This window comes from Triticum aestivum, chromosome 2B (genome assembly GCF_018294505.1).
Source record: "Triticum aestivum cultivar Chinese Spring chromosome 2B, IWGSC CS RefSeq v2.1, whole genome shotgun sequence".
Taxonomy (NCBI): Eukaryota; Viridiplantae; Streptophyta; class Magnoliopsida; order Poales; family Poaceae; genus Triticum; species Triticum aestivum.
The window spans coordinates 9562747-9570294 of NC_057798.1; the positions used below are offsets into that span (position 1 = coordinate 9562747).

Here is a 7548-nt window from a genome sequence, read left to right on the forward strand (position 1 = left end):
TCAACCCCTCCGTGTAATGAGCTAGCTCAATGGGTGAAGCACTTTATATATAGCCGCCCCCTGGACTCGTAACTCTCGCAACATGTAGGGTCTTTACCTCACCGCAAGTGGACCGAACTCGTAACTCTCCCGAGTCACATCTTCGTAGCTAGACCACGGTCCTTCATGTTACCCCTTTCTCACTGTCAGAATTGTTCTCACAACACCGAGAACATTGTTTTTTTCGAGCGTAGAACCTGCCATTCTATGGTTTTTGTACTTTTCTCTTTATTTATGTATATACTCCCTTAGTCCCAAAAAGTTCTAGGGTTAGATACGTTTGTATCTAGATAAATATAAGACATGTTTTTTGGGACGGAGGTAAATATGATTTAAATAAGAATATGACACGGCGACATGCCCGACATGAACTGTTTACAAGAATTTAATACCGAAACAAAATGACTCGAACATGTCGGTGAGCTGATCCTTGATACTAACATGTTGAATTTCAATCAGCCATTCTTCCACACTAAGACCTTCGTTCAACAAAGAGGAATGATAGACTTGGATCTCAATGGCAGCAATAACAACAGGCCTGATTAGGTCCATCTGCAAAACAATTTCTGACTTAATTGATATTGAAAGTTTGGGAGTAAACATAATAAACAGAATTTCCTATCCAGTTCAATGCTAGGTGCCATAGTTGCAACTGAGATGATATTGAAGAAACTGCAAGTACTACCCTGGTCACATAGTAAACATAATAAACCGACTGCTCGTGAGTGGTCTGATGTGCATCTAAGGTGATATGTATTATATACTTATTAAGACAAGAGACAAATAAGCCATCACGTTTGTTCACACAGATTAAATTGTCTCAATCATTGATTTTAGATATCAATGGCCGAGATTTAAGAGATGTAGAGTTACATAGAAATATTATCACGTACTACAACATAGTTTGATACGGCACGTACGAATAGATCTTCTTTTTTTGGCATGGACGTACGAATAGTTCAACACGTATGCTTTTTCCTATTATAAAGAAAGATTTAGGAAAAACTGTCCGATTGAGACAATCACTGATAAGCAGGCGTTGGTAATGCAAAATACGGCAGCCAACTCCTATATGGAATAGTCCGTGAGAACCTAGCAAACAAAAGAGTCCAAGCATAACACGTCCAAAAAAAGAAAGGTGTCTATGCGATTCTCAGGACAAAAAATGGTGTGTAGGCAGAATACGCACCACGGCACCAGCAGCTTTATCAACATGGACTCATTTTTTAGTGTTAAAAAAATCAACACAGACTCCTACTTTAATAGTACCCCACATAGAATAGCTTCACCTTTTCTTGGAGTTGTATAAGTTCTTCACGTGGGGATTAAAAGAAAATCTCTATCCAGATTTAAAAACAAAAGAGGAATAGATGTGTACGTACATATAGCAAAGAGTGGGGCAAAAAGATTGGCAAAACCATTTTTTTAATAGTACAGATGTTACCCGCAATAATTCATGCATGACAACTTGGGCAAAAAAATAAGTGGATCTCAAAGTGCAAATACTTTTTATTTCTGTTCTTGCAAATTTTTAGTAGCGAATCATTAACTATGTGCTATTTTTAGCATTGGAAATATGTTCTAATTGCAATACTTGGAATTATTATTATCAATCAGAAGAAATAAGGCATGCAAATTCTTCAGTATAAATGTGTATTCTTCATGAAAATGTGATGACATGGACAGCGTGAGAGCATATACGAAGTACATGCGTATGATGAACACCCAATCTGTATCAAAATACAAGGTGCATAAGTAAACATGGGAATTAATGTTTTAAAGCTTTGACCACTAAGATATGCAAAAGTACAGAGATGGGACATGTAAAAATAACTACTTCGTATTGACCGAAATATACCTCTACGCCATAAACCATTTTACTAATTTTCCACATAACATAAAATAAAATTGTAGCCAAAATTATGAAATGGAAACTTTCAAATAATCAAGCACACCATATATTTGGAGCAGATGCAAAACTATATAATTACATTAATAGTAGGACACATACTCCCTCTCTCTCAGTTTACAAGGCGTGCGCGTACCCCTAGGTTGTCAATTTAACCAACCTAATATAAGTTATATATTACAAAAAATATACCAATATAAACTTCAGATGTTCTATTTTCTAAAGATATATTTTTTTGTTATATAGTTTATATTAGGGTGATAAAATTAACAACCTAGGTATATGTGTAGGACTTGTAAACTGAGACGGAGGGAGTACAACAATTATGGAAAAGGTCGACAACTCAATAATTTAGAGAAGGCAATAAAAATGGTGTACAATGAGTTATCTCTTAGCCTTTATCTCTAGTAAGTAGATATCACTAGATATATTGTGAGAGATAGTGTTGCTAAGAGATCATCTCTTACTTAAAACAAGGCAATCATCTTCTTCTGATTTCTCTCTCCCCCACATTAGTATTTATCATATGTGTCCGATAGTACTATTGTACACACCCTAACACTCATGAAAAAAATCTGCTAGTTGGATGTCAAAAAAAGGTAGTTCAGTTGCACACCCGGTTACCGGTGTGCAACTAGGGTGATATTGAAAATCAAGCAAGTAATACCCCGTGGTAAAAACAATTATGTGAAACTTTGCTGTATTAATAAGTGCAACCCATCAGTCATACTTAGTAAGTGTTTCAGAATGAAAAATATACATGAGAAATATGCAATTTCAGTATATCTAAATGTACACTACAAGGCTTGAGCACGTACCAGGGTCGCGCTGGAAGAGATCTCTGGTCGCACGTACAGAGATTGCCAGAATGAGCTGCTGCATAACAAGGAGAAGGACCGTCTTCATGTACTGGTACCTCCAACTCGAACCCATGCTTTGGCAAAACAAAGTCTATTGCACAACGACCGGTCTCTTCTCTTGTATGGTCATGCACCCTGCTGCTTCCTGGTCTATTTATAATGGAATTGTAAACAAGTTTGGATTGTAGGCGGTATGTATTGGACGCACACACCCAAGTTTGAATTGATCAACTGTCAACACACACCAGTTGATCCTTTCGATAATGGAGGCCAATTCAAGGTGTACCCTGTACGTATGAACACACGCTCAGCTGAATTTTCAAGATTTGTAGCTGGCATGGATGCAGACACGCTCAGGACCTTGCGTGCGAGCTATGCCATGAAAAGGAAGCAACACCACGACGCTCTTCGTGGCATAGCTCGCACGCAACAGCCGGCCAGCTGCTTATCGACACGACGCGCGACCAGCTCCTAAGGCAGTGAAAGGCCGGGTGGCTCAACGTACTCAAGGGCCAATTTGGAATAGTCATAGCTTCGCACAACGTTTGCTACCTCTGGCAGGCCCACTGCCCTTGTCGCCGAGCTTGTCGCGTAGTTAGTCACAGCAATAACCATCCACCGCACGTCAAGTGGCACAACTGATATTTTACGATAATGACTATTGAAGATTCTGACAATGATGTAGGCTCACAAGATGTGAATGGGGTTTTCTTGTATATGAAATGACTTTTCTTGATAAATAGAAGAAATGTGAAAAATAAAGATTATTATTCAATAGAAATTCAGTTTGCTCAACAGTCTTTTCCTGAAAACACAATCAGCACAACTATCTAGGTGGTTCCTAGAAGCTTCGGTTAGTCCATTATAAAAGATATCAAGTATTTCATTTTTTTGAGAGGAGATCAGGCAATGTATTAAGTAATTGGAGAAGCATCCCCCAAACTTGTAGGAGACTCTCTTCTTCAATGTGCACAAATTTAAATATTTTCCTTAAGACAGCTTGTTTCTTATGAGCAAGAAAATATTTTGCAGAAAAATAGTAAATCACATCATGGGGACTACGCACACAACCAGAAGCAAGAGAATTAAACAATATCTTAGCATCATCCTTTAAAGAGAAAGGAAACAATTTAAGAATATAGTAATAGTGAATTGTTTTCCTCCTCAACAAATAGGGTGGTTATATCATTCAGTTTACTAAGATGTGACACAACAGTTTCAGATTCATAATCATAGAAAGGATAAGATTCAACCAAAATAATTAACTCAGAATCGACAGAAAATTCATAATCCTTATCAGTAACAAAGATAGGTGAAATAGGAAACTTATGATCATATTGCATTCTAGCATTCAAAGACTTTTATTCAAGCATTCAAAGTTTGCACTTTCAGCCCACTGCTTCCTCTTCGTGGCATAGCTCGCACGCAACAGCTGGCCAGCGGCTTATCGACACGACGCGCGACCAGCTCCTAAGGCAGTGAAAGGTCGGGTGGCTTAATGTACTCGAGGGCCAATTTGGAATAGTCATAGCTTCACACAACGTTAACTACCTCTGGCGGTCCCACTGCCCTTGTTGCCGAGCTTGCCGCATAGTCAGTCACAGCAGTAACCATCCACGCCACGTCAAGTGGCACACCTTATATTTTGCGATGATGACTATTGAAGATTCTGAAAATGATGCAGGCTCACAAGATGTGAATGGGGTTTTCTTGTATATGAAATGACTTTTCTTAATAAATAGAAGAAATGTGAAAAATAAAGTTTATTATTCAATAGCAATTCAGTTTGCTCAACAGCTCTTTTCCTGAAAACACAATCAGCACAACTATCTAGATGGTTCCTAGAAGCTTCAGTTAGTCCATTATAAAAGATATCAAGTATTTTATTTTTCTTGAGAGGATATCAGGCAAAGCATTAAGTAATTGGAGAAGCATCTCCCAAACTTGTAGGAGACTCTCTTCTTCAATGTGCACAAAGTTAAATATTTTTCATAAGGTAGCTTGTTTCTTATGAGCAGAGAAATATTTTGCAGAAAAATAGTAAATCACATCCTGGGGACTACGCACACAACCAGGAGCAAGAGAATTAAACAATATCTTAGCATCATCCTTTAAAGAGGAAGGAAACAATTTAAGAATATAGTAATAGTGAATTTTTTTCCTCATCAGCAAATATGGTCCTTATATCATTCAGTTTAGTAAGATGTGACACAATAGTTTCAGATTCATAACCATAGAAAGGATTAGATTCAACCAAAATAATTAACTCAGAATAGACAGAGAATTCATAATCCTTATCAGTAACAAAGATAGGTAAAATAGGAAACTTAGGATCATATTGCATTCTAGCATTCAAAGACTTTTATTCCAGCTCAGCTAACAGTTTCTTAAGGTCATCTCTATCATTGCAAGCAAGAAAGTCTCTAGTAATTTCCTCATCCATAATATAATCATCAGGTACAACAGGCAATTCATATCTAGGGGGATAATCATAATCTTTAGTTTCAGTTATATCATTAGTTTCAGAAATTTCATTCTCTCTAACCCTAGCAAAAGTTGTTCATCAAGAAATTCACCTAGTGGCACAATATTATCAAGCAAAGACGTAGTATCATCATAAGCATCATGCATAGCAGAAGTGGCATCATCAAGAACATGCGACATATCAGAATCAATAGCGGGTGTAGGTGTTGCAAGTTTATTCAAAATAGAAGGTGAATCAAGTGCAGAGCTAGATGGCAGTTCCTTACCTCCCCTCATAGTTGAGGGAAAAATCTTGGTTCTTTGCTCTTTCAAATTCCTCATAGTGATCAACATATATAAATCCCAAGTGACTCAGATAATAGAGCTATGCTCCCTGGCAACGGCGCCAGAAAAAGTTCTTGATAACCCACAAGTATAGGGGATCGCAACAACTTTTGAGGGTAGAGTATTCAATCCAAATTTATTGATTCGACACAAGGGGAGCCAAAGAATGAAAGCCAGGGAATATCATGTGCATCTCTGTAAAACCTTTTAAAATGACTTCTAGTGTCAAAAAAGACAACTCTACGGCTAAACCTTTTAAAATGACTTGTAGTGTAAAAAAAGACAACTCTACGGCTATATAACTCGAGCATTATTCATTTATATCTCAATTCTTTTCCGTCTTGGTCACAAAATGATCATATTTTTTGATGAAAATTTAGAAGTTCATGGCGAGAGGTGAACTGTAAAATGAGCTTTGCAGTTCCAACAGTATTTTCCATTAAACATTTGTTTATGTAGGCATCTGATAGGTGTGTACAATGTGTTTTTGTTTTAGGCTTCTAGTTTTTGCAGAAAGAAAATTTTAAAAGTTCCCCAGCAGAAACCCATCAATATGAGACAGGGAAGAGTGAAAAGACACACCAGCGCGGTGTAAAAAAAATGTGTCCAGACATCAGAAACTTACATAGCAAAATCATTACTGTAAGCCAAACATATTGGCTTACATGTAGGGGGGAAAAGTATAACGTATTGTCATGGTGTGGTTGACACGATGAGCTTCATCTTCACCAGACGCCTTTGTATTCATTAAGTAAGGTCGATCATGGCTTTTCGGAGGTCATTAGAGAAAAATGCATCATGCACCAAAATGCATCATGCACCATTGTGTGATCTCGGATGGGTGCTCCAAAAAATGAGGCCCTGTTTGGGATATAGGAACCTAAACCATAGGATTGGAAAAAGTTACAAGAATAGAGGAAGATCGTAGCCCTAAAACATAGGAAGAGAAAGCGGTGGAAAAGTTAAGCGCCATACATTCAGAGAGATCGTAGGGATTGCTGAAGGAAACCTGGTTGATGGAGTCCTATTACAGAATTCTTTATTCAGGTGCATGCAAAGAATTTCGAGCCTCTACCCCATCATGGAGTTTTTTTATTGGTTGTATGGTAGTTTTCTTAGTCCAAAACATGTGCTCTGACTCAGTTATCCGCAAAAACATGAGATTTGGCTGGATGATTATGTTTTCCGTGAAAAGTATAGGATAGCTGACCTTTCCGGAGGGATTGGCAATGCCATTCCTTTGAACCGAACAGGCTCACAGACAAAATTTCCACAGGAAACCAGTACCTGTTCCATTCCTTTGAAATTCCTTTGAAGCGAACACAGTCTGAATGTGAAGAAAGAACTCACCTATCTGCCAACAATGGATTTTATAGGGAAAAACAATATGATTGCACAATGGTGATTGCTGGATTTGTAGTAAGTTAAGGGGTTTGCATATTGGCTTAGCTGTAACTTATACTCAATATGTTCATTAATATAAGACGTTTTGACACTTTAATTTTAGCTGAGGAACCATAGCAATTGCGGATTAGGTGCCCCTTGTTCCGCACATGAACGGCTGTCCCTTGCTCCCTTATTGCACATCAAGTGTTCTATAAGCCGATATTTTACTCTCTAAATTGGTCAAAGTTTTACTTTCTAGGAAAAAAATCTATTTATTACTTCCTTCGTCCTGCAATATAAGTGTTTTGCAAGGTATGTACATGAAATGAAGGAAATACACTTTTTTCGAGTGGACCCGCTTGCCTCACTTTTTCATCATCCACTTGTTTCGTCCCATCCTTGGTTTATGCTTTTAAATAACTCTTATGCAAGAAAACTTGGTCACATCCTCCAAGATGTCATCATGGTCCATGTAAACCTTCATTGTGGCAATGAATCAATTGAGCGTGCTCTACGAGTTGAGATTTTAATACCAATGTCCTTTCA

The 7548-nt window shown here is 37.7% G+C and overlaps 1 long non-coding RNA gene across 1 annotated transcript; it reads right to left on the reverse strand.

Moving 5' to 3' along the window:
* Positions 1-247: 247 nt before the first annotated feature.
* On the reverse strand, positions 248-3292 carry LOC123043098 (uncharacterized). The gene is made up of 2 exons (XR_006419019.1): positions 2767-3292; positions 248-591 (listed from the first exon to the last, which is right to left on the reverse strand). It is a non-coding gene; the product is annotated as an uncharacterized lncRNA (long non-coding RNA).
* Positions 3293-7548: the final 4256 nt, after the last annotated feature.